Source organism: Dasypus novemcinctus, chromosome 3 (assembly GCF_030445035.2).
Source record: "Dasypus novemcinctus isolate mDasNov1 chromosome 3, mDasNov1.1.hap2, whole genome shotgun sequence".
Taxonomy (NCBI): domain Eukaryota; kingdom Metazoa; phylum Chordata; class Mammalia; order Cingulata; family Dasypodidae; genus Dasypus; species Dasypus novemcinctus.
The window spans coordinates 175,855,415-175,868,971 of NC_080675.1; positions in this window are offsets into that span (position 1 = coordinate 175,855,415).

Below are 13,557 nucleotides of genomic sequence, written 5' to 3' on the forward strand. Positions count from 1 at the left end.
CTGCAGGTGCGGGGCAGCTCCCGGCTCGCAGTCCTCCTCCCACCCCCCTCCACCCCCTGCCCCCCACCCCCCCGGCCCCTCTGCTGCCCCGGCAGTTTCGGCACCTCCCGTCCTTCCGTCCTCCTTCCACTGACCCTGCCACTTGTTCGTGGCCTGTCCCCCTGGATGGCAGGTGTGTAAAGAGGCTGGGATGCACTGGATGGACTGTGGGAGAGTGTGGGCTATGGTGTGGACCATTGACCATGAGGTGCAGCGGTGCTCAGAGATGTATTTACCAAGTGCAATGAATGTCTCATGATGATGGAGGAGGTTGTTGTTATGGGGGGAGGAGTGGGGGGAGGGGGGAGGGGGGTATATGGGGACCTCATATTTTTTTAATGTAATATTAAAAAAATAAAGATAAAAAAAAAGAAAGAGGCTGGGATGGAAGAAACGCGCTACACAGCCCCAGACCACATTCTGTTGTGTCTCCATTTCCAGTCTTACTGATTCCCTTCAAATCAGCAAAAATGCCTTGAGGGCTGAACTGCCCTTGAAGCCGCACCGGATAGTGGTGACGCTTGGGGGCTCTGATAGAGACTGCCTGGCTCCCCACCATGGCAGGCGGTGTCCCCCAAAAGACATACACACCAGGAGCCTGTGAACATTCCTCGTTTGGAAAAGGGTCGTTGTAGGGAAAGAATGTGGCTTGACCAGTTGGGCACCTGCCTCCCACTCGGGAGGTCCCAGGTTTGGTTCCTGATGCATCCTAAAGAAGATGAGCAGACACAATGAGCAGACAGACGAGAGAGCCATGGTGGGGGGGGGGGGTTAATAAAAATAAATACATAGATCTTTTTTTAAAAAAGAGTAATCTTTTCCTGAAGGCTACGGAGATCCACAGGGTATATGTTCATGGCAGATGAATTTGGAGCTCTGTGCCATTTCAGAGCACCCTACTTTGGAATTTGTGCTCCTGAGTGTGAGAGAGCTGGATTCAGATGTGACTTTTCTACACATGCCTCTACTGTCACTTTCACTGAACCTGCGGTTGGCACTAGGGATGGTCCATGCTCAGGAGACTTGAATCTCTGGACCGCCCGTGTGCCAGCTGGGCCCTGAGCCTCAGCAGAGTGGCGACTCCTACTCTCTGGTTCGTTGGACTTACCCAGGTCAGCTAACAGGGAGGTGAAGATGGTCAATCACCACACCAGGGAATCAAGAGTGCCTACAACTGTAAGCAGAGGAATTGCATCCATCATCCATGTGGGATCTAAGCCCCTCTTGATCTAGAGGTGGCATGGACATCACCATCCCAGGGTCCACAGGATGGAGGAATAAATATGGACTAGAGTGGGCTTACTGATATTCTACTATGAAACTATTGGGACTAGAAATAGAAGAAATTTTAGCATTGAGGTGGAGAAAGTGGCCACAGTCGTAGCTGAGGGCAGGGAGAGGGAAGAAGAGATGTGATGTGAGGGCATTTTTGGGATTTTGAGTTGTGCTAAATGATATTGCAGGGCCAGATGCTGGACTTTATATATCCTGCCATAACCTGCTGAATTGACTGGGGGAGAGTGTGAACTACAGGGTGAACTATTATCTGTGTAGTGCAGCAGTGCCCCAAAATGTGCTCATCGAGTGCGATGAGTGTGCCACAGTGATGGGAGGGGTTGTTGGTGTGGGAGGAGTGGGGTGGGGGAGTGGGGGAAATACGGGAACCTCATATTTTTTAATGTAACATTTTTTGTGTGATGTATATATCTTCAAAAAAATACAATTTACAAAAAGGACGTGGTAGGGGTGGGGAGTGGGTTATATGAGAACCTCTTATGTTTTTTGTTTTTTAATGTAACATGCCTTGTGATCTATTAACTTTAATTCAAATATATATATTTTAAAAACGCAAAAAAAAAAAGAGTAATATTCTGCAGAGATTAGATTGCCTTTGGGGGAAAAAGGGTATCTTTGCAGATGAAATTAAGGATCTTAAAATACGATTGCCCTGGTGGGATAATGCCCAATGGCAAGAGTCCTTAGAAGAGAAGAAAAGGGGAGAAGACACAGAGGAGGAGGCAACCTGGAGGCAGGAGGGATAGGAGCATGGCGGCCACAAGACGAGGAGCGCCGGAGGCTGGGAAGGAGGCATGGGGCAGGCTCCTCCCCCAGAGCCTCCAGCGGGAGCGGCTCTGCCACCCCCTTTTCAGGCTTCTGGCGATGGAACAAATTTCTGTTGTTTAAAGCCCCTCTGGTTTGTGGTAGTTTGCCACAGCCGCTCTGGGAAATGAAAACACCTGTTTACTAGTTGTGCAACATTGCGCAAGCCCAGCTCTCTGTCTAAATTTTGTCTCCTGTAAAAGTCAGATGATGATGGGAGCGATGCCATGGCTTACACGGGAGGATTAAATTGGTGAATACCTGAGAAAGCCACAGAGGCGCGTCTGGCATGTAATAGGTGCTCAACAAACGTTAGCTCTGAGGAGGAGGGCTTCTGACGCTGGGGGTGGGGTCGCCTGCCCTCCAGGAGCTTCCAGGCAGGTGTGGCAGACAGACAGGTGAGCACACAGCTGCAATTCACAGTGACGCGTGCCGGGTGGAGGACGATGAGCTCGTGAGCGAACCCCTGCAAGTCACTCCACCTCTGCATACTTCATGACGCGTGACATGAGATGAAAGGAAAGGAAAGAGAAGGACCAACATTGACAACGGTATGCGCCCAGCAGGGGCTGACCGTTGGGCAGACAGATTCTAATTAGATATGTGCACAGGCAGCTTCTCCATTTGAGGGGCTCGTTGTCACGGAAGGGCGAAGGATATTAAAAACTCAGAACGCAGCCATGCGAGGAGCGTGCCAGGGGGCAGAGGCGTGCATGAGGCTCTGCAGGACGGGTCATGACGGCGGTTATCGTTTTTGGTGTGATGCCGGACAGGAGGCTGAATGCTGGAGAGAGAGAATCGCACTTAATCTGCACAGCAAGCTCGTGCAAGGGGTGCTATTTTAATCCTGTTTTTAGCCTTTGAGGGATGGAGGTGCAAAAAGGTGCCAGGACTTGCCAGGGTCCCACGGCTACGGAGTGATCAGCATCCGCCCTAAGTCGTCTGACCCCAGAGCCGGGGCTGGTACGCATGAGCCTGCCCCTCGCAAACACACGATGTCATTTCATTTCATCTTCTAAGCAACCCTGCGAGGAAGCGGTTAACCCAATGGGGAGAAAACTCCAGCTTGCTGGGGAAAAAGGACCTAGGTGGCACTTAGCAGAGAGGAGCTGGGAAGCGCCGTGCCACGCCGCGCTGCCTTCACGATGGCATTGTCAATGGCCGGGACCCTGGGCCTGGGGCGCAGGGCACAATTTCCCGGGGAGAACTCCCTATTTCAGAGAGAGTGCCTACAAAGGCCCCGCGGGAGCTGTTTCTAACTTGAATTCCCCTTGGCGCAAACCTTAGGAAAGCTGTTTAAAGCAGTTCTTGTATATGCCTAATATACCGTTTCTTTTAAAAAGAAAAAATTTTTTTTTTACTTGATGCCCTGACCAAGGTACTTGTATGGTTTTTCTCTTGAAATTTCATTTTGAAAACTGGAAACTCATATTTTGGTTCAATAGTTGAGCAATTGCAATTAACATTGACATCTAGTGGCCACTTTAGAAAACTGCAGGATCCGATCAGCAGGTGGGCAGCACGTCCTCACGGGAGACTTCAAGACATGCCCGAGTCTTAACCCACCGGCCTTCTCCAAGGTCCTGCACTGACTGTAAGTTCACCGGCTGATCCCAAGGGGGATCTCGCGGACCTGCCTCCGTCGTCCTTATGACCTTAGGTGTGCCACCCCCCCTTTCATGTTTTGAAATGTTTATTGGACACTTGAATTAGTTCTTTTACAATTGCCACCTCAAGCGCTTTGCGTGTTTTTCTAAAGGGACGTGTGTAGTTTTCTCTCTCACTTGTAATAGTTCTTTGTGTATTCGCCAATTGTCTTCCTTACAACACGGTCTCCCCTTAGGAATTGGATCCTGACACAGGCTCTCCTTCCGCCAAATTTCCGTGATAACTGAATTTATATCGAATTTTAATCACATATATAAATGGTTACTCTTTAAAATAAAGCAGCTAAAAGGGGAAAACTAGAGCTGTTATTTCCCTTTTTAAAACTCCACACCAAATCGGGAGATGTTGAATGAATATATTCAGGGAAAATAATATTTCTACTACCTTTGCCCTTGATGAAGGGCTAGTAGAAAACGCGCATCTGCGCATCAATCAGGATCACAGCTACGCTTCCCCCTCGTCCACGCCTTTGGAGTCTTTCACCGACCAGATGGCAGATTCACAAATGACCTTCTTTTTCTATTTATCCTGTACCTCCTCTCCCAGAATCACCTTCCTTTCTCATTCTTTCCCTCCCCTGCTTAAAAAAAGCAAACAAAAAAGCAAAACAAAACAAAACAAAAAACATACGGTGGCTCCCCACTGCCTGCTGAATTAAAACACAAACTTGGCTCCCAATATATCATTTCCCTAGCAAAGACCCTGAAGGCAGGGACCATAAAATACGTTTTTATTACAGAAGTTAGGAACTTACGAAACAGTCGCATATGTGTAAAATTCCCATACAATACCCCTTCCCCTTCAACAACTAGCATCACATTGTTGTGGAACAGTTGTTACAGGTTATGAGATAATATCATCAAGCTCTTGCCACTCGCTATGATCTATACCATACGTTTGGCATATTTTCCCATATGCCCCTATTATTAACACGGTACATTAATGCAAGAAGATCACAGTATTACTGTGAACTATAGTCCATAAGTTACCTCAGTTGAATTTTTCCCATGCTTCTGCACATTCCCACCGCCTGATAATAGTGACGTACATCCACATTTGTTTACCGCAGAAGGACACTCTTGCATTTGTACTATTAACTGTGTAGTTCAGTCTCTGGATTATTCTCTAGCTTTTTTTTAAACTGACATTTACATCTCTAGACAACCCTTTTCAGCCACAATCCCATTTACAAATCAGCTGCTACTCACTACAATATGTAACTATAAACTCTATCCATTTCCACTCTTTTACAGTCAAGTTAATTCAAATGTCTACATACGTTAAACATCAGTATTGCTTTGCAGCCCTCCTCTTATCTCCTAATAACCTATACTCTAGGTTTTAACTCCATGCGTTTATTCTTCATATTTAGTTCATATTAGTGAGACCATGCAATATTTGTCCTTTTGTGTCTGGCTTATTTCACTTAGCATAATGTCTTCAGGATTCATCCTTGTTCTCATACGCATCCCAGTTTCATTTCTTCTTCCTGCAGCATACTCTTCCATCGTATGTATAGACCACATTTCATTTATCCATTCATTGGCTGATGGACACTTGGGTTGTTTCTTCTTTTGGCAATTGTGAATAACGTCGCTCTGAACATCAGTGTGTAAATGTCTGTTTACATCACAGTTTTCGGTTCTTCTGGATATATTCCTAGTAGAAGAATTGCTGGATCATATGGCAGTTCTCTATTTAGCTTCCTGAGGAACCACCAAACTGTCTTCCACAGAGGCGGCACCATTTTACAATCCCACCAACAGTGCAGGAGTGTTCCTGTTTCTTCACATCCTCTCCAGCACTTTCTTTCCGTTTTTTTAATAATGGCCATTCTATGCAGTGTGACGTAATATCTCATTGTTGTTTGATTTGCATTTCCCTAAGAGCTGGTGATACAGAACATTTTTCCATGTGCTATTTAGCAATCTGTATTTTGGAGAAATGTCTTTTTAAATTTTTTGCCCATTTTAATTGGAATGCTTGCTCTTTTATTGTTCAGTTGTATGATTTCTTTATATAGATTAGAAATCAAGCCGTTATCAGATGTGTGGTTTCCAAATAATTCCTCCATTGAATGAGTTCCTTTTCACTTTCTTGAGGAAGTCCTTTGAATCACAAAATTTTTTAAGTTTGAGGAGATCCCATTTATCCATGGTTTCTTTCATTACTAGTACTTTTGGTGCAAGGTTTAAGAATCCATCACCTATCACAAGGTCTTGAAGATATTTTTCTACATTTTCTTCAAGGAGCTTTATCGTTCTAGCTTCTACATTTAGGTCTTTGATCCATTTTGAGTTAATTTTTGTAAAAGGTGTGAGATAGGGGTCCTCTTTCTTTCTTTTAGATATGGATATCCAGTTATTCCAGCACCATTTGTTGAATAGACTCTTCTGCCCAAGCTGGGTGGGTTTGACAGGCTTGTCAAAAATCATTTGACCATAGAGGTGAGAGTCTGTTTCTGAATCGTCGCTTTGGTTCCATTGGTCTATGTGTCTTATCTTTATGCCAGTGCCATGCTGTTTTTATCTCTGTAGCTAGATAATATGGATTAAAGTCTGGAAGTGAGAGTACTTCAGCCTCACTTTTCCTTTTTAAGATGTTTCTGGCTTTTCAGGGCCCCTAACCTTCCAAATTAATTTGATAATTGTGTTTTCCATTTGTTTGAAGAAATGCTGGTGGAATTTTTACCAGGATTGCATTGAAACATATCAATTTGGATAGAATTGACATCTTAATATTTACTCTTCCAATCCATGACCATGTAATGTTCTTACCATTTTTTAGGTCTTTTTTAATTTCTTTTAATAATGCACTGCAGTTTTCTGAATACAATTGCTTTATATCCTTGGTTAAGTTTATTCCTAGATATTTGATTCTTTTAGTTGCTGTTGTAAATGGACTTTTTTTTCCCCTGACTTCCTTCTCAGATTGTACATTATTATTGTATAGAAACATGACTGATTTCTGTGTATTGATCATGAATCCTAACACTCTCCTGAAATTGTTTCTTAGCTCTACTAGCTTTGTTGTGGATTTTTCAGGACTTTCTAGGTATAGGATCATATCATCTGAGAATAGTGAAAGTTTTACTTCTTCCTTTCCAATTTGGATGCTTTTTATTTCCTTTTTCTTGCCTAATTGCTCTAGCTAGAACTGCTAGCACTATGTTAAATAACAGTGGTGACAGTGAGCATCCTTGTCTTGTTCCTAATCTCAATGGGAAGGCTTTCGGTCTTTCACCATTAAGTACAATGTTAACTATAGGTTTCTCATATATGGCTTTGATTGATTGAGAAAGTTTCCTTCAATTCTATCTCTTATAGCATTTTTATCAAGAAAGGATGCTACTTTTTGTCAAATGCTTTTTCTGCATCAATTGATAGGATTATGCGATTTTTCTTCTTTGATTCATTAATGTGGTGTATTATGCTGGTTGATTTTCTTGTGTTGAACCACCCTTGCATGCCTGGTATAAAACCCACTTGATCATGATAAATAATTCTTTTAATGTGTTGCTGGATTCAACTAGCATGACTTTTGTTGAGGATTTTTGCATCCATATTCATTAGGGAAATGGATATGTAATTTTTTTTTTCATAATATCTTTATGTGACCTTGGTATTTGGGTGCTATTGGCTTCATAGAATGAGTTTGGTAGCTTTCCTTCTTGTTCAATTTTCTGGAAAAACTTGAGTAAGATTGGTATTAAATCTTCTTTGAATGTTTGGTTGAACTCACCTGTGAAACCATCTGGTCCTGGGCTTTTCATTTTGAGAAGTTCTTTGATGATTGTTTCAATCTCTTTACTTGTGATTGGTTTGTTGAGGTCTTCTATTTCTTCAGGCTCAGTGTAAGTTGTTCATATGTTCCTAGGAATTTTTCCATTTCATCTACATTGTCTAGTTTGTTGGCATACATTTGTTCATAGAATCCTCTTATGATCTCTTTTATTTCTGTGGGGTCAGTAGTAATGTCCTCATTTTCATTTTTTATTTTCTTTATTTGCATATTCTCTTTTTTACTTTGTCAGTCTATCTAAGGGGTTGACAGTTTTGTTAATCTTCTCAAAGAACTACCTTTTGGTTGTTAATTCTCTCTATTGTTTCTTTGTTCTGAATTTCATTTATTTCTGCTCTAATCTTTGTTATTTCATTCCTTCTACTTTCTTTGGGAATAGTGAGCTGCTCTTTTTCTAGTTCCTCCAGCTGTGTAGTTAGGTCATAGATTTTAGCTCTTTCTTCTTTTTTAATGTAAGCATTGAGGGCTATAAATTTCCCTCTCTGCACTGCCTTTGATGCATCCCATAGGTTCTGATATGTTGTGTTCTCATTTTCATTCATCTCAAGATATTTATTGATTTCTCTTGCAATTTCTTCTTTGACCCATGGATTATTTAAGAGTATGTTGTTTAATCTCTATATATTTGTGAATTTTCCCTTTTTCCGCCTCTTTTGATTTCCAACCTCATTCCATTATGATCAGAGAAAGTGCTTGTATAATTTCAATCTTGTTGAATTTATGAAATCTGCTTTGCAACCCAGCATATGGTCTATCCTGGAGAAAGACGCATGAGCACCTAAGAAGAATGTGTATGCTGCTTTTTGGGGTGCAATGTTCTGTATATGTCTATTATGTTTATTCCATTTATCATATTATTTAATCTCTCTGTTTCTTTATTGATCCTTTTCCCAGATGTTCTACCCAATGTTGAGAGTGGTGTATTGAAGTCTCCAGCTATTACTGTAGAGATACCTATCTCTCCAGTTTTGCCAATGTTTGTCTCATGTAATTTGGGTCATCCTGGTTAGATGCATAAGCATTTATGATTGCTTCTTCCTGGTGAATTGCCCCATTTATTAATATATAATATCCCTCCTTGTCTCTAATAACAGATTTACTTTTAAAGTCTATTTCAACTGATCCAGTTTTTTTTTCCCCTGGCCACTGCATGTGTATAATAACTTCTTCCAGCCTTTTGCTTTCAGTCTACTGGTATCCTTGGATCTAAGATGTGTCTCTTTTAGGCAGTGTATAGATGGCTCATATTTTCTTAGCCATTCTGCCAGTCCATATCTTTTGATTAGGGATTTTAATCTATTAACATTCAATGTTATTACTGTAAAGGCAATTCTTATTTCATCCATTTTGACCTTTGAGTTTTATCTGTCAGATTTTATTTTCAATTTTTATTTTCTTTTTATACTTTTAGTTACTTTTACTGTTACAATCTTTATTTCTAGACTGTCTTCCAAGTTTCTCTCTCCTGTCTTTTCTTTTCAGGCTGAGGTACTCCTTTCAGTATTTCCTGCAAAGCTGGTCTCTTGGTTACAAACTCTCTCCATTTCTGTTTATCTGTGAATACTCTAAACTTGCCTTCATTTTTTGAAAGAGAATCTTGCAGGATACAAGATTCTTGGCTGTATCTTAAACATATCATACCACTGCCTTCTTGTCTCCACGGTTTCTGATGAGAAATCCATAGTTGATCTTATTAAGTATTATTTGCATGTTATGCATCACTTTTCTCTTGCTGCTCTCAAAATTCTCTCTTTGTCTTTAGCATTTGACATTCTAATTAGTATGTGTCTCAGAGGTGATCTATTTAGATTTATTTGGATGGGCATATGTTGTGCTTCTTGGACACAGTTATCTATGTCCTTCAGTAGGTTTGGGGAATTTCTACTCTTATCTCTTCAAACATTCCTTCTGCCCCTTTTCCCTTCTCTTCTCCTTCTGGGATACCCATGACATGTATGTCTGCACATCTCTTGCCATCATTTAGTTCCCTGAGACTCTGTTCAATTTTTTTACATTCTTTTCTTCATCTCTTCTTTTGTATGTTTGCTTTTGGAGGCCATGTCTTCAAGCTCACCAATCCTTTCTTCTGCCTCCTCAAATCTGCTGTTACATGCTTCCAGTGTATTTTTTATTTCATTTATTGTGTCTTTCATTCCCATAAGATCTGCTATTTTTCTATGTATGCATTCAAATTCTTCTTTGTGCTCACCCAGTGTCTTCTTAATATCTTTAATCTCTTTAGCCATATCATTGAATTTATTAAGGAGACTTGTTTGAACATCTGTGATTTGTTGTCTCAACTTCTTTATGTCATCTGGAGCTTATCTTGTTCCTTTGACTGAGCCTTATCTTCCTGTTTCTTGTTATGGATTGGCATCTGGCTCACTAGATGTACTTATTCTGGGCAGAGTTTCTCTCTTCAGTTTAGGGCTTTCTTATCCTCTCTCCCTTGCTGGTTGTGTAGTAGGAACCAAGGATGTAGTTGTTACTGTAAGCTGTGGAGGCTAAAACTGTCTGCGTTGCCCCAGGAATTAATGAAGCTTCTTCCACCTTTCTCATCTGCCAGTGGTAGGGACAGAGCCATAGCTGTGTATAATAATCCAAGTCATGCAGACCAAGACCATCTGTAGTTGCCAGGAGAGACTGATGAACCTTCACACTCCTTCCTCCCCTGTGTGGTGCACAAATGGAGCTGTAGGTGTGGACTGCAATCTGTGCTATCCAGTTCCAAAATGACTGCAGTTGCCCATAGACTCACATAGCACTGGTCCTCTTCCTTCCTTGCCAGGATAGGGATGGACCCTCCAGAGTGTCCAACAATCTAATAATCCATGTGGGATGAAAGCACCTGCAATTGCACTGAGAGGCTGAGGATGGAACCACAGGCACCCAACAGTTCAGTCCATGTAGGCCAAAAGTGCCTGCCATTGTCCAGAGAAGCTAAGGAAATACCAGCCCCCTCTTATCTTATTAGGGGGTGGAGGTAGATCCACAGGTGTTTAGCAGTCCAGTCCTTGCAGGCCAAAAGTGCCTGCCATTGCCTGGAAAGGCTGAGAAAACACAGGTCCCCTCCTGGCCTATTTGGGGACAAGGATAGAGCTTCAGGTGTCTGACTATTCAGACTGTGTGGTCAAAAACACCTGCAGTTACCCAGAGAGGCTGGGGAAACAGACCCTCTCTTGTCCTATCTGGGGTGGAGGTGGAGCTATAGGCACCCAACGGTTGTGTTCATGCAGGGCAAAAATGTGTGCAGCTGCTTAAAGAGGCTGAGGAAACACAGCTCCCCTTCTATCTTACTGGGGGTGGGGATGGAGCCACAGGTGTCCAACTATGCAGTCTGCGCCAGCTGAAAGAACCTGCAGTTGCCCGGAGAGGCTGGTATAGGTATCCCCAATGTCTTCCTGCCAGAGATAGGGCCAGAGCCTAGGCTAGGGCTGCAGTCCAATCTGGGTGGAAAGAAGCCAGTTCCTACCATTGCTGTGATTTTCAGTCCACCCTGCTTCCCCTCATGCTGGAAACAGAGTTAAAATAGTGGCTACCAGTCTCTTTCTGACTTGGACAGGATCAAACTTTAGCTCTTCTTAAGATTATACCAGCGAAATTTACCTATCAGTAGCCAAAGTCAGTGACCAACCATCTCTTCCTCCCCTGTTTTTGGGAAATGGAGCTTCCAAATACAGTCACGAAATAGCTCCCCAGGCAGCTTGTGCCTTCAGGGGAGGATGGGCACCAACCTCCACAGCATGGAGCACTCGACTCATGAATCCTCACTGCAGGTGGGCAGTCTCCTCCTTCCGTTCTTGGGATGTTATAGGATGCTTTTCTGGTCTCCTGGGCCCCAAAATAGGTGCTCTAGATAGCTCTAGTGATTATTAACTACCCTGTAGGGTGAGCTGACTCTTGGAATGCCTTACTTTGCCACCATCTTGCTCCCTCCCCCCAGGAGGGACCATTTTCATTCCTCTCTGGATCCCCAGTATCTAGCCCAGCCCCAGGTATAGAATAGTCCATGAAGTCTGTTGGATATGAATGAACACAGAAAGGTCTTCTGTGTATGGGGACAAAGAGGGGTCGAATCCCCAGGTATGGAACCAGGGTGGCATTGGGAATGAAATCAATTCCTGACTTGAACGTACACTTGCTAAACTTTCAATGGAAGGCAAAGGGGAAGCAGGGAAGATACCAGCACACATTGAGCCCCTGCTTTCGCCCACCTGATCACACCCAATCCTCCCTGCAACCCTCCAAGGCACTGCCTCTCCCCTTCCCAGATAAATGCATGGATGCTCAGAGAGGTGACGGTATCAGAGCTGAGAGGTGGCAGAGCCCAGCCACTGGGGTTTCTAGATCCCTCCATGTGTCCTGTCCCCCCCAAACTGGGACAGGAATTAAAGGTTTAAAGATACTGCTCAACCCTAAAGTTTTATTTACTATGAATTATCAAGGACTTTGGATTTTTTAGCCTAGCAGCAGTGCTGAAGAAGGCATTGTGGCTGGGCTGCAGTTCTATCCACCTTAACAGGTTCTCCTGAGGGTCAGACATCCCCTGGAAGCATTGGAACTTCCCTGCTCACCTGCTCTTCTTCTGTTCTGAATCCCAGGGATGTGCCCATGCCCCAAAGCTGGCTGTCCACCTTCTCCTTCTGTCTTGCTCTTTCGTCCACCAACTCATGGACTCCTTTGTCTCCCCTTGATCACTAAGTCACCCCTCCTTTCATGCCTCCTGACCCTGTCTCAGTTCAGAGCCTCAGCCTCCCTGCTGCCACAAGCTTCCATCATAATCTTTCAGAAACAGAATCCTACCACTCTCTTCCCTCAAAGTCTTTCAAAGTGTGACCACCACCTTCAAGACGGAATTCAGATGCACTTACCAGTTACACACAGCCAAGAATGATCATCGACATATTTAACAACCCGTACAATTTTTCCTGGGTTGCACAGGCACCAGTCAAACAAAACAAATTCTGGCCTAGGTGCTGAGCAGGCGTGACCTCCTTAATTGCTAGACTGTAGGGAAGTCCAGGGGCCCGGAGGGTTCCAGAGGCCACCTCATGGGGCTGGGTCCCAGGTACTACAATATTTTCACAGCCAGTCCAGCCACACCACAGCACCTGGTGACGATCACCTCCACACACAGCCCATTAGGAACTGGCCCCTTGCCAGCCTCCACCTCTCACCACTGCTCCCAGTGCCTGCCCTGCAGAGACGTGGAACTGGCCCTTTGCAGACAGTCTCCTTAGCCTAGCACACCCATCTCGGTGTCCTTTCCAGCTCAAGTGTCATCAGAGGGCAGCCTTCCCTGGTCCCCAGGTCTGAGTCACCTCGTTCTTCTACTGGGATCCTAGAAGACCCTGTGCATAATCACGCTTGTAGTTTGTTCTCTCCTCCCTCCCCCTTCTGCCACCCCACCAAGAGGACCAGCACGCGGCAAAGGGTTGGGGACCATTGGTTAAATGGAATGAAAGTGCACCTTGGGCTGGGCAGAGTCCTGGACAAAGCGATGCGGGCATCATTACAGCAGCGGTGGCAGCATTTTCTGGATAACAAATGGCCACATGCAGCACATGGCAATGGTCTCCAAAGTTTCCTGTGCACCCTACCCAATAAACTTTGCGTATTTATCACACATACATGCATACTTATATTTTAAATTTTTATTGCATGCCTATTAAACTAAAATGGGCACATTAAAAAACTAATATTTCAACAGTAGAACATACACATTGATGCATTTTACAGGATAAGATAACGAGATGCAGAGAAGTCCTACCTTTGCCTTCCACATCTCAGTGGGCCACCTGGCACAGCCCTCCGTGGAAGCCACCGCTAGGGCACTGCGTCGACCAGTTGCTCCACCGAGGTCCACACAACGACTTCCTCCTAGAGCGCCAGTCTGAGTCTGCCAAAATTCTAGGATTCCAGCAAAGTGCACTTCAAATGCTAAAAGCA